Here is a 21,509-nt window from a genome sequence, read left to right as displayed (position 1 = left end):
TGGGCCTATTATTATTTTCTTTGAATTCCTAATCAGTTTCAAATTATTTATCATTTAATGATTAACGTGTCGTTGCCCTGTCCTTTTTATGTTTGGGGTCCGCCTGGGCTCCTTGCCATTGGTTCTTGTTGCTGGGTCATATGGGGGTTGCGTTCATTGGACGCCGCCTTTCCTTGTTGATCTTGTTTTTCATATTTTACAAAATAGATACCGGTATTGCTGAACCATCCATCATAAAACATATGTAGCTAGACATTATTGGTAGATTCTTCATCTTGTTTTTTTTTATATTTTATGCTCACATATGTTTTATTTGCTCTTGTGACGGCCGTAAAAAGTCTCCCCCTATATACATGCAATGTTATTGTATTTTCATCCTCGGCTGCGTTTATTGTCTGTTCCTTACCGATAGTCCTGTGTTGCTTGATCTTTTGTTGATGTTTGTTTTCATATCTGATCTGCAATGAAATGTGTTATATTTTATTATTTTATATATTGTTAAAAAGACACTCATCTATACATGATAACATATAATTAAAAAGTACACAATATCAACATAAAATACATGTATAGCCATTCTAAAATAAAATTACATGAGCCTGTTTTTACTCTAAGGGTGACAACTCTCCAGACCATAAACAGAAATATTTTATGCACTGCAGATTTGTTTCCAATTCCAATTTTTATTTGACCATCTATTTGTCCACATGAAAATTTTCTTATTAAGTCTGTTTGTATCCATAAAAGTGTATCTACACCAACTTGACAAAACAGTTTTCCATAATAAGTACATAATTGGTTCCAACTAATGTCAACAAAAGTTGCTGCAACTAGAGTATATGTCCTGACATTCAAACAATAACACGCAGCACTATTTTGTACTGCATTTATACAAGAACAGACCCAAATTGCCGAAGCATATGTAATTACTGGTAAAACAGTAGCCTCATACATTTTTATAAAAGCTTCATACGGGATACCTCAATATGGTTTTATCCTTGAAAGAAATATTCCTAAAGCTCTTTGGCAGACTTTGATACTGTTTTAGCAGTCATTGCATAGACTAAATTTTCGGTTAAAACAAGGCCCAGATACTTATACTGATTAACATTTTTCAATGATGCATAACCAGTATCAAAAATGAATTCGGAATGAGAAACATACTGATTTCTAAAGTGAACAATATTAGATTCAAGTTTGACAAACATGCCATTAGTTTTGCACCATAAGTCAAGTATATTTAACATATTTTGAAGTTCAGATTCAGACTTGGCTACAAGAACAACATCATCTGTATAAATTAAGATTTGAACATTTTCCTCGTCAATATCCACTGTTTTGCCTGATGATTTAAATTTAAATGCCAAATCGTTGATATAGAGGTCGCAACAGAGACATTTAACAACCCTGCTTTAGGCCGGTACTCACAGTGAACCACTCGATATTAAAGGTGTTTAATTTCAAAGACTACAAAACATTCTGATATACAACTGCATTATTTATTTTTTCATGAAACCCAAGCTTATCCATTTTATTGTAAAGTATATTTCTCATCTCGGATGAAAAACTAGGTCACAGGTGGTAAAAATAGAAAAATCTTGTGAACACTCTGGTGGCTACTGTGTCGATCCAAATATCCTGGAAATTGGTCTGAAAATTTATTTTGATGATTTCTAGGTCAAGTTCGAATATAGCTAACCTAGGATCAAAAGTAGCTCACACCGCCCAAATATAGAAAAACCTTGTTAACACTCTAGTGGTTACTTCTTTTACTCAATCATCATCAAACTTGGTCAGGATTTGTGTCTATGTAATTGCTCGGATGTGATTGAACATGGGTCATCGCGGATGGAAAACTAAGTCACAGGTGCTAAAAAAAGAAAAATCCTGTTAACACTCAAGTGGCTACTATTATGATCGTTTCTTTGTCAAGTTCGATTATGGGTCACCTGGGGTCAAAAACTAGGTCACACCGCCCAAATATGGAAAAACCTTATTTACACTCTAGGGATCACATTTTTTTACTAAATGGTCATAAAACTTGGTCGGGATACTTGTCTGATTAATTGCTCTGAAATGTTCGATAGGTCAGTCGAGCAATCTAGGGCCATCTTTGCCCTTTTCTTTTTTTCTTGTTGTTTTATTTTATTTAAATCTTTTTGGAGACAGGTGTTTTAGTCCATTACATTACTTTTAACTTCTGTATATATACAATGTTCTTTTTTCCTATTTAGTCGCCAACAAAATGAAAAGACTATTCAAGAAGCACAGAAAAACAAAATAACTAGTAGTTATAACTCATACAATGCAAAACTATTTGTAATCCTACAGCTGCTTATTGACGACTATGTTTTTGCAAAATATTCAAATATAAAAATGGTAAATAGATCATGTTCAGTTCAATTATTTGAGATATCTTTTGTGCAATTTTGTTGAAAAAAATCATAACCTACCTCATTATTTGCAATTCTTTCGTTGCTCGGATCTCTACATTCAATTTTACTATTTTATTTTATTTAAAAATGAAATAATCACAAGCAAAATACCTAAGTAGCTAATATATTGTAGCCGAATTAGTTTGCGGGGTGACTACAGCCCCGAATGGTTCGAGCACTAGGCCTAATTTAGCAACAGTAACAACAAAACAGATCAAATTGATGACATTTAATTCTGTGCAATAAGATTTATTTTAATTCATAATACATAAATATTCCCAATGTTTAATATATCTCAATATGGTTTCATCAAAAAATAATATCTGAAGTGTTAACTAGCACAACTTCAACAATGGCAGTGTAGCCTATCGAGGTGTTACTATTAGCTTTCCTCAAGATTCTTACCGTTACCTTACCACAAACTGAGGACCAGTAACAATACGTATACTTATGTCAAATCCGATTAGAAATCCACAGATTACAGCAATGTAAACAGGAGTATATATTTAACTCACAATATAATGTTTTACATGGGTTTAACATTTATACCAAATTTTTAACCAATCATCAGAATTTCATAGTTATATACTGTTTTAACAATAACAAAAACTATTTAATATCAAAGCTATGTTTAATTTGAAAATGAAATGTTAATTATTATTTCCCTTTATCTTGGTGTACAATGTCAATGTAAATTTTCAACAATTTTATTTGAAGTAATTATTTCCTTTTATAATAAATATCAAACTATAAAACTATTACAAACCTCCCCTTTATGAAAAATAAAAAAAATGATATTAAATGTCATTTTTATAACAAAAATGTAAATGCCCTCACCATATACAATTATAACATCAATTAATAAGTTTCAAATGTATACAACATATTAAATTGCATATTTTCTCTTGCAAGTATTTGCCAATTTGTTTTATTTTCTGCATATTCTTTGCAGGCATTCATTTTGAGCTTTCCACATTTTTTGTCGTGGTCGATTCTTTCTTGCTTAGTTACCTTGAAAATGTCATAATTGTTGTAAGCTGGCATGGAAATTCCCTCAGGATCGATATACATGTATTTTTCATCTCTTACAGGCGTTATAGTAATAGGCTTTTTGAAACAATTTGTCTGTTTATGACATGTGTGAGTCTGAAGATTACGTTTAAAAGCAAGGTTTTGTTACATCCTGAACATATCAATAATTTCACTAGAGGCACATAATATGCATTAAAATGGTTCTTGTACTTGCAAAAAGTTCGAAATACTTTCAGATTGTTGCATGCTGCAACCTCACAGCACATTCCTAGCTTTGGGAATGGAGATCCAGGAATTGATGTATCTTCATGTAAGACTATTTCATCCATGTTTATATCTAACAAAAAAAACAACATCTGGTGATCAGTTCAATAGAAATTCCTTGAACAGTATGCATATATTAATACATAAATAAACATGTTTGACGTAAAACATGTTTAACCTTTACCATATTTGAAGTCACTTTGTTATATGTATACGTTAAAACAATGTTACAAAAAGTTGGATATACAAACAAAATAAAAAAAAAGATTTTGAAATACATGTATTTTTCCTTATTATGGATATAAAAATAATCACATATACCTAGACATTTTTATGTCGTATTTTACCAATTATATAAAATAACATATATGTATACACATATATAGTAATATACATTTATTATGGCCATGTCATGCAAGCACCCAACTCTCAGAATCGTTACGGAAATAGCAGTGCCACTTTTGAACGCGAATACATTTTCAGACCCACCGTCTGGTGATTCAAGCTTAAGGCTTGGAACCGCACCGTCTGCTATATGTCGCGAGGCAAGATAAGACACAATCCGTCGTTTTAGGAGAACAGTCTACACATTGTCCTTTAACTGATCTTGATAACGCATCAACATGCTTCATATAAGACCCTTTAGGCTGAACGATTTCAAAGTCAAAAGCTAATAATATGCTAAACCATCTACTTAACAATCCATCAGCATCCTTAAAAGTTTGAAGCCAAACGAGGCTATCATGATCTGTACGTATTTCAAAGCGTTTACCAAGTAAATAATGTCTGAAATGGCTGACAGAGGTTATACAGGAAGCAATTTTATCATTGTAGTACAATACTTTTGTTGCGAAGCCGAGAGAGCTTTACTTGCATAAGCTATGACTACCTCCCGATTGTCCTGTATTTGTGACAAAACCGCAGCTATTCCGAAGGCTGAGCCATCCGTTCCTAATATAAAAATGCCATCTCGAGAAGGATATGCTAACACAGGATGCAGTTAATTTTGATTTCAGTAGATTTTTCACTCATCATTCCAGTTTTTCACACTCATCATTCCAGCGAAATCGTACTTTCTGTTTTGTCAGTACTGTTAAGGATTGACAAATCTCGGCACAATCTGGGATATAAGGCCTATAGTAATTGACTTAACCAAGAAAACTTTTAATCTGAGTTTTATTTTCTTGTTTGGACCAATCTATGACTGCCGAGATCTTTTTTTGGGTCACAATATTAAAGTTTAATTTTGTCATTTTCTTTTTATAAGGTACGGACAAAATGTAACGCACATTTTCACATCAATGTTTACATCGCAAACATTAAGAATGCTTTTTCTTTTTTTTTTCATACGCAAATTCATTTCTTTGTGAAAAAAACGCCTAATGATGACGTATTTTATGAAATCCAAATCTTGAAATCCAAATATTTTTGTTCATTTAAACTGCTCCTTACCAATAGTCCTGTGTTTCTTGTTTTTTTGTTGATGTTTGTTTTAATATTTGATCTGTAATTACATGGTGTTATGTCAACCGTCCAACGAAGTTGGCAAACATCCTTAACATTGAAAGATTCCGACTTATTAAATACATAGCCGAATTCTTTAATATCTTATAAGTCACGTGATCAAGTGAGAAAGTCGATAAAAAAAATCTGGTTTGAAAAAAATGGATTTATTTGGATTTAAATGATTATAAAGTTCTTATTTGATTTGGAATTTATAAAGTGTTGAACTTGTGAACTTGTGATAAAATTTCATGGGGAATAAAAAACGGAATAAGACAGAAAAAAGGAAAAAATAGCAGTGAAGGAGATGGACACACATTAAAGGCGGGAAGGTACAGGTCAAATTCTGGTTCAAATTCTAGTCAATTATTACTGAGTGAAGTTTTAAATCAAGCCAATAGTACTTTATATGAAAAGGATAATCTTGAAGATAGTGTATTTGACCCCACACTATATCACACAAAATGTCCAATTACGGAAAATAAACCATTTAACTCTGAAAGATGCAGGCTAAAGTCAAAGATGGAAACTAACAATGATGATATTTTATCCTATTTAAAGAAACTTGACACTAAAATTACAAATGTGGATTCAAAACTTCAGTTTCTTGAAAATCTTGAAAGAAAAGTTGATAATTTTGATCAAGAACTGAAAAAATATGGGTCAAACTACATGACATGAGCACAACTATGAATGAAAGAATCACCATTGTGGAAGATAAAACGGAATCTATCGACTTCGTGCTTTCGCAAACTACAAGCAAATAATCATCACTAGAAAAACAGAAAGATGACCTACATAACGAAGTGACCTACTTACAGGCACAATCAATGCGAAATAACATCGTCTTTACCAATATCCCAGAGGCCCCTGAGGAGAAAAACGAGGACACGGAGGTAAAGTTGAGATCATTTCTCGTTGACAAAATGAAAATTGCACAAGATCAGGTGGATAAATTATCTTTTGAAAGAGTGCATCGCATGGGACATAATAGAAATGGCGGATATCGCAATATTGTAGCAAAGTTTACTCTTTACAAAGAGAAAGAATTCGTAAGGAAACAATGGAAAACGCTTATGGGTACACCGTTCTTCGTAAATGAACAACTGCCGAAAGAAGTAGTCGATAAAAGGAAGAGACTTTTACCAAGAATGAAAGCAGCCCGGGAACAAGGCAAGACTTCATGGATATCCTATGATACCCTCTACATCGACGGAAAACCAATCAGAGACTAGGAATTCGATGGAGATGAACTTAAAATACTCTCATGGAATATAAATGGTTTAGACAAAACAAAGAGAGACAATATTGAACTTATTAACATTGTTCGTAAACATGATATTATTTTTTTGTTTGAAACATTTGCACACAAAACTAGTGACATAAATTTAAATGGATATGTAACGCATAATTTTTACAGGAAATTTAAGCATCGTAATGCTAAAAGGCCCAGTGGAGGGGTTGCACTGTATTATAAAGAGACGATATCGGATGGTATTACAATTGTTGAAAATAGGTATGACACTTTAATTTGGATAAAATTAGACAAGAACTTTTTTCATAATGAAGCAGATATTTATATTTGTGGTGTTTATTTATGGTGTGAAAACTCCCCCGCTTATAATACAGTAAATGTAAACCTTTTTGATTGTATTGAAAATGACATTACTCATTTTGAAGCCCTGGGGTCAGTATACTTAACTGGTGACTTTAACAGCCGAGTAGGCGTTAAGCACGATTTCATTATTTTTGACAGCATAAATCAATCTTTTGACGATGAATCATATGTACCTGATAAATATATTTACCGGGCCTCACTAGATAAAACATGTAACAGTTACGGTGTAAAATTGATTGATCTTTGTAGATCAACCAATGTTCGGCTAGTTAACGGTAGATTATATAAGGATAATAATGTTGGAATGTATACATATGTCTCTCAAAACGGTGCTTCTGTTATAGATTATGTTTTAACCAATGAGAAAAATTTCACAAATATCAATCATTTTTGTGTTCAGCAAGTTAACGAGTTAAGCGACCACGCCCCTATAGAATTTTCATTACATACTAAGTATCGTATACCTGTACAACAGGAGAAAGTTGATATAAAATATAAATGGGATTCAAACCTAAGGGATACCTTTAGGGCAGGTTTGATCGGCATATTACCTAATCTAAATCAATTGACTAAAGAGATAAATATCAGTGATCGACAGGCCGTAAACAGCACTATAAATAGTTTTACCTGTTTAATAAGGGAAGTTGCAGACCCTCTTTTTTCAAGAACATATACAAATAAAATGCATGTTAAATTTTCAGATAGTCAGTCTTTAAAGGATGCTGATTGGTTTGACGCCGAATGCAGAAATTCAAAGAATATATATGTAGATGCCTTAAAGTCGTTTTATATATGTAAAACCCCAGCAAGTAGGGAATATTTGTGTCAATGTAAGAAAGAATATAAAAATTTAATCCGAAAGAAAAAGAAAACTTTTATGTCCAAAAAATATTCTGAAATTGAACGTTTAAGATTTTGTAAACCCAAACAGTTTTGGGGACAATTTAAAAAGAAAAAGGCTAATGTTTCTAAAGACATTACTCTTGAAGAGTTTAAATTGTTTTTTGAAAATTTATCTAATGATAAATTCAGTTCCAACAATAATGAATGTAATGACTTTTGTAATGAGCACGATTTTAATTGTGATGATTGTACCTATGAAGAATTGAATTTACCTATCACATGTGAAGAAATTAAAAAAGCTGTAAAAACACTTAAGTCAAATAAAGCTGTAGGCTCAGACTGTCTTTTAAACGAATATTTTATTGAGTCTATTGATATTATTTGTTATCATTTGTGTGATATTTTTAATGCCATTTTAGACTCTGGGTTTTATCCAGACAAATGGACGGAGGGTATAATTGTGCCCGTATATAAAAAAGGCGATCCGAAATTAGTTAACAATTATAGGGGAATAACTTTAGTCAGCTGTATGTCCAAGCTTTTTACTTCTATATTAACTAATAGAGTTGAAATATTTTGTGATAAATATTCTGTTATTTCTGATTGCCAATTTGGCTTTAGAAAGGGGAGATCAACTGTTGATGCAATTTTTATTCTACATTCTTTAATACAACATTATTTAAATGATAATAAACGTTTATATGTAGGGTTTATTGATTTGAAATCTTGTTTTGATAGTATTTGTAGAAATTCATTATGGATGAAACTGTATAAATGTGGTGTACAAGGAAAAATATTACGAATCATTAAAAATATGTATGACAAAGTAAAATCATGTGTAAGATGTTGTAACACATATTCAGATTGGCCTACGTCAAGGGGAGGTAACTTCGCCATTAATGTTCTCTCTATTCGTAGAAGACCTTGAATTATATTTACAAGATAACTTAAACTCAGGATTATTGATTGATGATATTGTTTTGATTTTATTGCTTTTTGCTGACGATATGGCCATTGTAGGTAAAACTCCTGAAGATTTACAAAACAGTTTAGATCTTTTGTATTCATATTGTTTTAAATGGGGATTAGAGGTCAATACCATGAAAACTAAAATTGTTGTTTTTAGAAAAAGAGGGCGTATTTTTATCAACGAAAAATGGACGTATAACGGTCAGCCAATAGAAGTAGTAGATCACTTTAACTACCTAGGTACAGTGTTCAGCTATACAGGCAATTTTTCTCTTAACAATGAACATTTAACCGGTAAAGCTTTAAAAGCAATGAACACATTATTGATAAATTGTAAAGACATGGATTTAAAACCCAAATTATTATGTCAATTATTTGATTCTTTTGTAGGCTCGATCATATCATATGCATCAGAAGTATGGGGTTATAGCAAATCAAAAGATATTGAGCGTATTCACTTGAAATTTTGCAAAAGAATTTTAAATGTTAGAGCCAATACAAGCAATGTCAGTATATACGGCGAACTCGGCCGCTATCCATTGTATATAAATAGATATGTAAGAATAATTAAATTTTGGTGCAAATTGATAAATACTGACAACATAATTTTACGGAAAATATATGAATTAAGTTTATCTGATTGTTACAAAGGTAAAAAGAACTGGGTGTCAAATGTCAAAGAAATGCTAAATATGTATGGTTTATCCGAATACTTTTTTGAAAATAATATTGTAGATAGTAAATCATTTCCAAAATTATTTAAACAAAGAATTATTGATAATTATATACAAACATGGCATTCATCTTTAGAAAATAATTCTGTTTTAGAACTGTATAAAAATTGTAAAGAATTATTTTCATACGAAAACTACCTTAACATATTGCCTAAGAATCTTAGATTTTACATCACAAGAATTAGAATGTCTGCACATACACTAAGGGTACAAACGGGTAGATATGGGCAAAATAGAATCCCAAGGAGTGAAAGATATTGTTTATTTTGTAATACTATGGATTTGGAAGATGAATACCATTTTGTTTTGATATGCCCATGCTATGTAGACATAAGAAAAAAATATGTGAAACAATATTATTACAAAAGACCATCTATGTGTAAATTTATTGAGCTGATTTCTTCTAATAATAAAATTATACTAATGAATCTAGCTAAATATCTGAGAGAATCGATTAAAATCAGGAACACTTTTGTTAGTACTAACACTTAAATTCTATATTTGTTACAAATTTATACTCAAATTTCAATTGATTTTTTGTATCAAATATGTTTATACTCTGCTTAGGAAATTATATTACAAGTGATGATAATAACCTCTTAATTTTTAATCCAGAATTGTTCATTCTCCAACTTTACATGGAATTCAATATTATATATTAAATCCTTTATTGTTTGTTAATATATAAAATAGAAACGTGACATATTTACAATGTGTGTATTTATATTGCAGTGATGATGTACTATGTACAAATCCTAAATAAAATTATGTTCTGTTCTATAATTTAATTGTTAATCCCAAATGTACAATTCGATTATATGTAAAAAAAGTCGAGGAAAAAAAAATAGGCCTCAAGAACGGTCTCATAAAATATCACGGCGAGAAAAAGCAATTTTTTCAGGAGCGACATTTTCTCATGTTTAATGCTCAAACTATTTTACATGGTATGCATCAAAACAAAATATAGTCAATTATAATGGCCGCAATCGGCTACATAAAGTAGGCATATGTTTGCATAGCTTAATCTTCTATGTAAACAGAAACTTTCTCAGTCACCCTTCGTAACTCATAAGTGTGACAAAAAAACTCGACAATTTCTATAAGCCGCGCGAAAGGTTATACAATGTCGACATAAAATCTATTGCAGCTTTAAAGTCGTTTCAGTTTTCAATCCACTTCAATATGAATATCACACTTAAGTGCACAAAAGATGCATCTAAAATCCTACCGAGTCATTTTCTTTTAAATTGTCTGCAAATAAAAGAATCTGAAAGTGAACTTAAATAAAGTTTTTAGATTTTACTTGAAACTAGCCACTTCCCGTTTTGGAAACGTGGCTTCCTGATCAGGCATCTAACAAAATATTCATCATTAAAAGTTTAAGATACACTGCTTCCCAATCTGGAAGTACATTATATTTATAGTAGTACCTTGATGATTAGAAATTGCCAAGCCTGGTCAGTTTTAAAGACATGCAATCTCCTACGCAGTGATCACCCCTTATCAGTACAGAGATCTCTGCCATCACAAACATTGAAATATCAATATTTTGATATTTTATATTTTTTAGCTTTTTAATTTATTTTTCATTATTTTGTATACTTTTGATAATTGTTTGATAAAATATAACGGACATAAGTACAAAAAGTTAAAAATAAAACAGAAAGAGAAAAATGACGTTAGATTTTCTATGTAACGGTCGATATTTACATTTGAATTCGACGTTACGTCATGTGACTTTCATCATCATGTGACGTCTGTGAAGGCAGTGATTACAATCCTGCCAAGGTAGGTAATCACTGTGAGGAGTTTGAAAGACATGTGGCACATAATTCAAACACGACGAGTGGAATATATCTGGGGAAGCATATGTTCTTGTAAGGCGTAATAATACCTAGTAAAACATTAGCTATAGTTGACGGACAGTACAAACATCATTATTACAATAAAAAAGTTTCATACTGTTAAGATTGTATAGCACATGTTGAACAACATTGCACAGAGTGTAATTTCTCAAAACAATTATCATGCAGCTCAAATAAGTATAATGTTGACTAGAGCACACATACGGATGGGGGAAACTTGGAGGTTGATATATGAAGGTAATGATTTTGATAAATATAAATAGTTTTTGGCTATAGCTCAAGACGTGTTTGCATATTACATGTTTTTGTAGTGACTGTGTCATATTTCTGTTTTCTGAAAATTAAGCCACTTTTAATTAAAAAAAAGATTAATATATAAAATAAAATAAACATTTTAGGTTAATGTGACCTTGACCTCTGACCTTGTGATCTCAAAATCAATAGGGGTCATCTACTAGTAATGATCAATTAAAATGTGAAACACAAAACTTGTAAACGCATAGTTTTGAAGATTATGAGTGGAAACCATCCTGACATTTAACGTCCTTGTGACCTTTGACCTAAAGACCTCAAAATCGATAGGGGTCATCTACTAATTATAACCAATCAATAAGTGAAATATAAAATATTTAGTAGTAAAAAGTTTTTTAGATAATGAACGGAAACCATTCTGACATTTAAGGACCATGTATCAACCACATATGACTAATAAATAACATGAAATAGGAAAACTTTGTGATAAATACTTTTCAAGATTTTGTGCGGAAACATTTTAGACAGTTAAGCCCCTGTGACCTTGACCTTTGACCTAGTGACCCCAAAATCAACTAGAATTATCACTAAATGTGATTAATACCCCCACAAGACTGCTTTGGAAATGAGGATGTTACTAGTAACAGAATATCTTGTAAAAGAATTGAAATAAAGAGTTATGGTTGTGGGCAATTAAAGATAGTTGTGGTTCTTGTATATATTGCATTTCCTTTCAATGTGGTTGGCCACTGATGACGTTTTATTGAATTACTCTGTAATAAGTCCAGAAAGACAAAGAAAAGGAACAAAGGGCAATAACTCTATAAATACTGAAGATGGAGTTATAGTTCTTGTGCACTGCACTTCCTCTTTTTGTGCTTGACCATTGTATGAAATTGTTTTGAATTTCAACCAGTATGTTTTAAGTTATGCTCCAGACAAGGAAAGGTATCAAAGGGCAGTAACTCTGTATTTTGTCAAAATGGAGTTATGGCTCTTATGCACTGCACTTCCTTTTAATGTCCTTGACAACTGTATGAAGTTGTATTAAATTCAAAACAGTAGTTTTCAAGTTATGCTCTGGACAAGGAAAAGTAACAAAGGGCAATAACTCTGTCATTTGTCAAGATGGAGTTATGGTTCTTGTGCACTGCACTTTCTCACAATGTGCTTGACCATTGTATGAAATTATATTGAATTCCAACCATTAGTCTTCAAGTTATGCTCCGGAAAAAAAAGCAATGGAAAAGTAACAAAGGGCAGTAACTCTGTAATTAGTCAAGATGGAGTTATGGTTCTTGTGCACTGCAATACCCCTTACTGTGTTTGACAATTGTATGAAGTTATAATGAATTCCAACAATTAGTCTTCAAGTTATACTCCGGACAAAAAGAAAGCAATGGAAAAGTAACAAAGGGCAATAACTTTGTACTTACTTTAGATATAGTTATGGTTCTTATGCACTGCACTTCTCCTAACTGTGTTTGACAATTGTATAAGTTGTTTTGAATTCCAACCAGTTATTTTCAAGTTATGCCCCGGACAAAGAAAAGTAACAAAGGGCAATAACTCTGTAATTAGTCAAGATAGAGTTATGGTTTTTGTGCACTGCACTTCCTCTCAATGTGCTTGACCATTGTATGTAGTTATATTGAATTCCAACCATTAGTCTTTAAGTTATGGTCCGGACAAAAGAAAGCAATGGAAAAGTAACAAAGGTCAATAACTCTGTAATTACTTTAGATATAGTTATGGTTCTTGTGCACTGCACTTCCCCTTATTGTGTTTGACAATTGTATGAAATTGTTTTGAATTCCAACCAGTAGTGTTCAAGTTATGCCCCGGACAAGGAAAAGTAACAAAGGGCAGTAACTCTGCAATTAGTCAAGATAGAGTTATGGTTCTTGTGCACTGCACTTCCTCTCAATGTGCTTGACAGTTGTATGTAGTAATATTGAATTCCAACCATTAGTCTTCAAGTTATGGTCCGGACAAAAGAAAGCAATGGAAAAGTAACAAAGGGCAATAACTCTGTAATTACTTTAGATGGAGTTATGGTTCTTGTGCACTGCACTTCCCCTTATTGTGTTTGACAATTGTAGGAAGTTGTTTTGAATTCCAACCAGTAGTTTTCAAGTTATGCCCCGGACAAAGAAAAGTAACAAAGGGCAATAACTCTGTAATTAGTCAAGATAGAGTTATGGTTCTTGTGCACTGCACTTCCTCTCAATGTGCTTGACCATTGTATGTAGTTATATTGAATTCCAACGATTAGTCTTCAAGTTATGGTCCGGACAAGAAAAATGCAACGGATGTCTGGACCGACCGACCGACCGACCGCCCGACCAACCGACCACCGGGGGACTCCTATATACCCCCCAAACTTCGTTTTTGGGGGTATAAAAAGGTTTATCTACTAGTTATGACCAATCACAATGTGAAATATGAAGACTTTGTGATCAATAGTTTTCAAAATAATAAGCGTTAAGCATTCTGACATTTAAGGGTCCTGTGACCTTGAACTTTGAACTAGTGGCCACAAATTCAAAAGGAGTCATCTACTACTTATTACTAATCAACTTGGTAATATGAAGACTTTTTGATCATTAGTTTTCAAGATAATGAGCGGAAACCATTCTGAAATTTAAGACACCTGTGACCTTGACCTTTAACCTAGTTTCCCAAAGATCAATAGGGGTCATCTAATATGAAATATTAAGACTTTTTTATAAATAGTTTTTAAGATAATCAGCGGAAACAGTGTGGTCTAACGACAGATAAACAAACATATTTAAGGTCCCTATGACCTTGATCTTTGACCTTAAGACCACACATTGATAGGGATCATCTACTAGTTACGACCAATCAATATGTGAAATATAAGACTAAGTGATAGATAGTTTTCAAGACAATGAGCGGAAACCATTTTGACATTTATGGCCCGTGTGACATTGACATTTGAACTAGTGACCACAAAATCAAAAGGAGTCATCTTCTACATATGACTTATCAATTTGGAAATATGAAGACTTTGTGAGAATAGTTTTCAAGATAATGAGCGAAAACCATTCTGATATTTAAGGTCCCTGTGACCTTGACCTTTGACCTTAAGACCACACCATTGATAGAGGGTATCTACTAGTTACGACCAATCAATATGTGAAATATAAAACTAAGTGATAGATAGTTTTCAAGACAATGAGCGGAAACCATTTTGACATTTATGGCCCGTGTGACATTGACATTTGAACTAGTGACCACAAAATCAAAAGGAGTCATCTACTGCATATGACTTATCAATTTGGAAATATGAAGAGAAATAGTTTTCAAGATAATGAGCGAAAACCATTCTGACATTTAATGTCCCTGTGACTATGACCTTTAACATAGTAACCCTTAAATTAATAGGTGTCATATTTGAATTTTCGTTTTCACAAAATTTGAGGAGACACCACCTATGATGCTATCACAGATATCTTTATTTGTTGGTGTTGTCCCAAGCAATCTCAATCAACACAAAAGATTTCCAGAATAGAACTCGCTAACATAAAAAAAAAATTCCAAAAGGGAAACATTTAATGGCGAATATTTTGCTAGAAACAGTGTTTTAATAACGGGAAGGAGCTACTTCTTAGTAAAATCGTAAAACTTCACTTAAATTCATTTTCAGATTATTTAAATTTTGAACATTTTAAAAGAAAATGACTCCTTAGGATTTTAAATGTATCTTTTCTGCACTAAAGAATATTCATATTGAAGATGGTTGAAAACTATTATGCACCGGCCGTCTTTCCTGAACTACGTAAAAAGGGCCAATAAACTTCCCGATCGGGAAGGATTTTGACGTTTGCTGCCTGATCGGAAAGCCTTGAAAGGGGAATTTCCTTGTTTCCCGATCAGGAAGTATGCCCGACTGCTTTTAGTTAGTTAGATAGTTTTATATCCTATCCTATCAATATTTGGCCTATCACCATTATAATAGTCAATCTCTTGAAATTTATTACTTATTCTACTCAAATTGACATCAAACAGCAAAAAATTAGCATAAGTCATTTTAACACTTGGCAACCTTTAGAATAAAATGACTCTTCTGGAATAAGGGGTTCGTTCTGTATCTTGCACTTTCATCTTAAATCTTAAACGATTTATACTCTTGTTGAGGACTCGCCCATATGGGCAACCTGTGGCGGGCATAAATACACACTTTTTCTCCCCAAAGCATATATGCTTACAAATCACTCTACTCTACGGGGGGATTATTATCAAATTGATTTTGAAGAAAGCATGTTTCTTCCCTAATTTAGATATTGTACTAAAATTCTGATTACTTAAAACAAATTTGCATTCGGGCATATATTTCCCCGCCTGTGATGTGCTCTTGTTCGTGCACTGACATCTGCTAAAACCCTCGGCTTTAGCCACGCGGGCTTGGGCTTTCAATGCGGCCTCGTGCTTTAGCAGATGTCAATGCAGGAGAACAGATACAATGACCCCTCTATTCATACATATAATTATGTTATAAAATTACATTTAAAAACACTGTAAAATAGATTAGAATATACTGTGATAACATGCAACTTTTAGTTGCTGAGATATCGAAATTTACTACTGCGATTTAATCTTACACGAATGAAAAGGTAATTTTATGATACCTCAGTAGCCCAGAGTTTGCGGTATTTTTTGTTATTACATGTCTGTACGAGTATATATACAAATTGTAACACATACATATTCATAGATTTTTTATATTGCAGAGATGAAGAAAGTTGTAACTGTTCTATTCTTTTTCTTCTTTTAATTTTATTCATTTGCAGATGCATCTGTTCGAGAGAAACGCTTAATTCTTCACAGCAGTGATGACGTTTTTAACGAAATCCAAAACTTAAAATTGGAAATTGCAAACATAAAGGCAGCGTCAGGTACATAATTATATACATTATAAAATGTTGTATGAAACTAAAGATATCGTTTGTGCTTAATATAATAGATTCCAGCAAATATAGAATTCAGACAAACAATACTTTCTTAGAAGAAAACAATCTTTTTGTACGCAATTTAGTTTAGTTAAATTTAACACATATAAACCTTTAAGATTGAAATTGACAGTGAAATAACCTCGATTACAACAGCTACATATGCACTTTTGATATATGGTGACTTCTGTTAAGTATACTTGTACATGATCAAAGTGTTTCAATTGCCGATATTTTTTAAAGATGCTGGTTCAATCTATACACGATGGGGAAAGACTGCTTGTGAAGGAAATGGAACGGAAAAAGTTTATTCAGGTAAACATATATTAAAAGAACAAAGTATATGTGTGATTGATACATTGCATTTAATTGTAATGTTTTATTCATAAACAGGAATCTGAGACATTTCAGATTAATCTTTGTTAAGGTGTGACTCTTTCTTACTCCGATCATTGCAAACTTTTAATCATTTGACAAGGTATTTGTTGTAAATATCTCGTACTTAGAGAGGTTATATCCTTTATCCACTTTTTACAATTAAAGGGTATACTGCTGGTCATCCCTATGAAATTGCTGGTGGTGCAGCAAGTTATATTTGTCTTCCCGAAAATCCAACATGGGCAAAGTTCGTTGAAGGTCTACAAAATGAAGGAGCTTACATTTCTGGAACAGAGTACCAGATCTCTGCTGCCTTTAATCCATTCCCCAAGCATATGCATGACCAAGATGCACCATGTGTAGTTTGTAGAAGTCAAAGACCAACTTCAATTATGATACCAGGAAAAACTGATTGTTATTCAGGATGGACGCTGGAATATACTGGGTACCTCATGTCTGGTTATTACGGCCATACATCTTCAACCGATTACGCATGTGTTGATGCCAATCCAGACGCCATTTTTCATGGTGAAAGTAGACAGAATGGAAAGCTGTTTCATTTCGTGGAAGTAAAATGTGGGTCCTCACCGTGTCAGGAATATCCACAAGGTCGAGAGTAAGCATGTGTAGTATGCTCTAAATAGATAGTTGTGTTGGTTTAACATATTATCGATTATGTACATGTAAGAAATTGCCCTTTTATATGATCTTCAATGATGTTGATATGTATAAGCAAAGCATAAATAAGATCATTAAACCATGAGTTTTGATTGTCTTGCTAATTTGTTCTATACCTGTATTGAAATAGCTATTGCTTCCTTCTATTATTAAGTTTGTCAGATAAAAGATATTTAAGAATATATAAGAATTTATTCAAAAAAAGTTATTTGTTCACAAGCGGTGTTTGGGCGTCCGTTACGGAGTAGTTATATGTATTTGACGATAAAACATTTGCAACTCGTCACCGATTTCGACAAATTTCCTCATATGAGTTCTCTAGCATGCTTACGTCATTCCTTGTTTTCCAACAAAAACAATGCACGACGGAATAAGAGGAAAAATAACGAAAGCTCGAAAGTCGCCATATATTTTTACAGTGTTGGCTTGACAAAAAAGTTAACGGTGTTGCTACGTTTAAATCAAAAGGGAAATCAATCCGTATAACTTTGAAAAGTATCCGGTCATTTTATTGCCCTTGAAATTTTAAACGTTAGGTAAATGAATTAATTCAATATCCGCTCTTGTCCTGTAATGTTACCTCCTTATGAATTTATTTACGGATGTTACTTTATTCGTAGTTTAAGAACACGTCTATGAATTTGTTCTAACAAAACGAGCTGTAACATTTCAATTACTGCCGTTTTAAGCGTTCTTTAATGTTTCAATTCTTCTCTGTTTCTTTTCTCTTTTGTAAAGTAAGAATAGAATAAACGAATACTCTAGACTATGCACAAAACAACATAATTGAAAATGTTATGGGTACAGTTTATGTAAAGTGATTGTATAGGCTACTGTCCTCGACCCCTAGCGCTGGCTTCACGCTCACATCGTGTTGTTTGCGTCGTCTGGTGGCCGTGAAAAGTCCACCCGTACATACATGCAATGTTATTGTATTTTCATCCTCATAAGGATTGTTCAGCGTTCATTGTTCGTGTCCTCTTCATGTTTTCTCTGCATAGACAAGTGGCTTATCTGATGGATGTTGCACTTATTCATTATCCCTCATGTACAGACTCAATCAAACCGACTGTGCAATTTTAATGTTATTTTGTTGTAGTAAGTGCTTCAGAGGGATAAATTTGTTTCCAGATTTTTATATTTATTTTAATTTAATTTGCTCTTTACCGATTACCCTATGTTGCTTGCTTGATTGATAATTTCATATAATGCCTCCCTTCCTTGTTGATATTTGTTTTTTATATGATCTGCAATTGAATATGATATATCTCCCGACGAACAAAGTTTGCAATTACTGTCGACATTCAAAGAAGTCAAGTACCTTTTCGACATATTAAATACATAGCAGAAAACTTTAATATCTAACAATTACCTTGTCGACATCAAAAAATGTATGAAAAGAGCACGAATTTAATAAAATGTTAATAAAGAAATTGTAAGATTTAATTGTATACTACAGGGTTTTTTTTATCTTTTATCGGATCTGAAAGTTTGCGAATGGCTTTGTGATAGTTAGAATTTCTTTTTTAATTGTAATTTTCAAACACCTGCCAAAGAGTATTGTGTGGTAACAGCTCTTTACCCATGGAGCGTGTATTTTTGAAATGTATCCTTATGTATCGTTTAGGGGGTTTAGGGAAAAGTTGGTGCAGCCTTGTGACTAATTCTTTGTTTTCTATAAATTGTTAGTAAAACTAGTCAAATTCAAAAGGACATAGTATCATAATGAAAATTGATTTTTTAATGTAAAGACGCTTTACGGCTTCATTACAGAGGCGACTGAAATAATACACAGAGGGGAGAATGACTTTTTTCGGATGGACAAAACACTTATTATAAATGAAATAAAAACCGAGTGAAATTTTGTATAAATAAAATGTAGAAAAAAGTCAAACCAAACTAGAGTAGTACTTGTAGTAGAATTATACTTACACGTTCAAATATTTGAGGTGTCCTTCGTGAAAATTTTGTTGAAAGTAATTCATTATCTATCTTTTACTTTGCAACTATTTTCGTTGCTCGGATCTCAAACTTAAACTTCACTTTTACTATAGTAAATTTGGAAAACGGTATGGTTGATATTTCATTTTAAGTTTAAACTTTTGAGTTATCTTTTGTGAAATTTTGTCATAAAGAATCATTACCTACCTCATTATTTGCATTTTTTTTTCGTTGCTCGGATCTGTAACGTAACTTTAATATTTTATCTTACTTACTAAAACATTGTTTATTTTGTCATTTACTCATAATATACAAATAAGGTACGAACAAAAAGTAACGCACATTTTCACATCAACTTTTACATTGCAAACATGAAGGAAATTTGTTTTTTTTTATTTTACGCTAGTTCGTTTCTTCGTGACAAACGCCTAATTCTTCACATTTGTGATGGCATTTTTAATAAAATCGAAACCTTTGTGTCGCAAATTGCAAGTATAAAGGCATCTTCAGAATATAGAACAGGTAAGCATAGATTTTATTAACATTATTTTATACAAACAATTCAAAAGTTGGAAAATGCAAAATGATTAATTTTTGATTTCCGACAAAAAGTATTGGACATTAAAAGAAAAAGAAATATAACAAATTAAAATGATTTTTATTCAAAATCAACATCGTAAACTTTCTTTATATTTTACACAAATATAAAACAAAGTTTCTAGATAATTATTGCTAAAAATATTAGATGCCCAGATAACATTTAACAAATTCTGACGGTTTTTCGTACCCCACCCTCCTCTTATTTGATGTAAAATGATAGGTACTTGTCTTAATAAACAAACAAGTATTTATTGCACTTTCAAAATATCAGGTGAAATGTCTGTTATTAGATTTAGCATTATTTAGCCAATAATGCCTATATTGCTTAAGTAATTAAAAATAAACGGAGAGATGCAAAAATAATGTTAAAAGAAACAAAGGTTATTTGAACCCATGGCCGGCCCTAAGTTTCAATGTTTGTAAGAGTAGTTCTAGCCTATTTGAATACTCTTCAAAGCGGAGGAATTGCATAAGGATGGTCATACCTTAAGAAGGAATTTTATTAGACTTTTTTAATCGCAACTTAGTCTCACTTTGAAAGTTCAATGATCACATCCATATTTATTAAATAATAGCCTTTCAATTCGTAGCTTTACCTTACGTCTTCAGGTAGATTCTGTCAAAACGATTGCAACATTTCAATTTTTGCCTTTTTGGGCGTTCTTTAACGTTTCTTTATTATCGTGTTGTTTGTGTCATCTGGTGGCCGTGAAAAGTCCACCCGTACATACATGCAATTTTATTGTATTTTCATCCTCAAAAGGATTGTTCAGCGTTCACTGTTTGTGTCCTCTTCATGTTTTCTCTGCATAGACAAGTGGCTTATCTGATGGATGTTGCACTTATTCATTATCTCTCATGTACAGACTAAATCAAACCGAGTGTGCAATTTTCATGTAATTTTGTTATAGTAAGTGCTTCAGAGGGATAAATTTGTTTCCAGATTTTTATATTTATTTTCATTTAATTTGCTCTTTACCGATTACCCTTTGTTGCTTGCTTGATTGATAATTTCATATAATGCCTCCCTTCCTTGTTGATATTTGTTTTTATATATGATCTGCAATGGAATGTGATATATCTCCCGACGAACGAAGTTTGCAATTACTGTCGACATTCAAAGAAGTCAAGTACCTTTTCGACATATTAAATACATAGCAGAATACTTTAATATCTAACACTTACCTTGTCGACATCAAAAAATGTATGAAAAGAGCACGAATTTAATAAAATGTTAATAAAGAAATTGTAAGATTTAATTGTATACTACAGGTATTTTATCTTTTATCGGATCTGAAAGTTTGCGAATGGCTTTGTGATAGTTTCTTTTTTAATTGTAATTTTCAAACACCTGCCAAAGAGTATTGTGTGGTAACAGCTCTTTACCCATGGAGCGTGTATTTTTTGAAATGTATCCTTATGTA

General features: G+C 32.3%; 1 protein-coding gene and 1 long non-coding RNA gene across 2 annotated transcripts in view; both read left to right on the top strand.

The window, feature by feature from the left end:
• LOC132720694 (short-chain collagen C4-like) overlaps positions 1–21,509 on the top strand; it is a 50,248-nt gene that overhangs the window by 3,646 nt on the left and 25,093 nt on the right. The window lies entirely within an intron of this gene.
• On the top strand, positions 16,251–17,199 carry LOC132720706 (uncharacterized). The gene is made up of 3 exons (XR_009624376.1): positions 16,251–16,434; positions 16,732–16,803; positions 17,032–17,199. It is a non-coding gene; the product is annotated as an uncharacterized LOC132720706 (long non-coding RNA).

This window comes from Ruditapes philippinarum, unplaced genomic scaffold, assembly GCF_026571515.1.
Source record: "Ruditapes philippinarum isolate M1 unplaced genomic scaffold, ASM2657151v2 ctg859_1_1_1_1, whole genome shotgun sequence".
NCBI classification, from domain to species: domain Eukaryota; kingdom Metazoa; phylum Mollusca; class Bivalvia; order Venerida; family Veneridae; genus Ruditapes; species Ruditapes philippinarum.
Note: the sequence above shows the minus strand (reverse complement) of the source record. Positions and strands in the feature narration are given on the sequence as shown.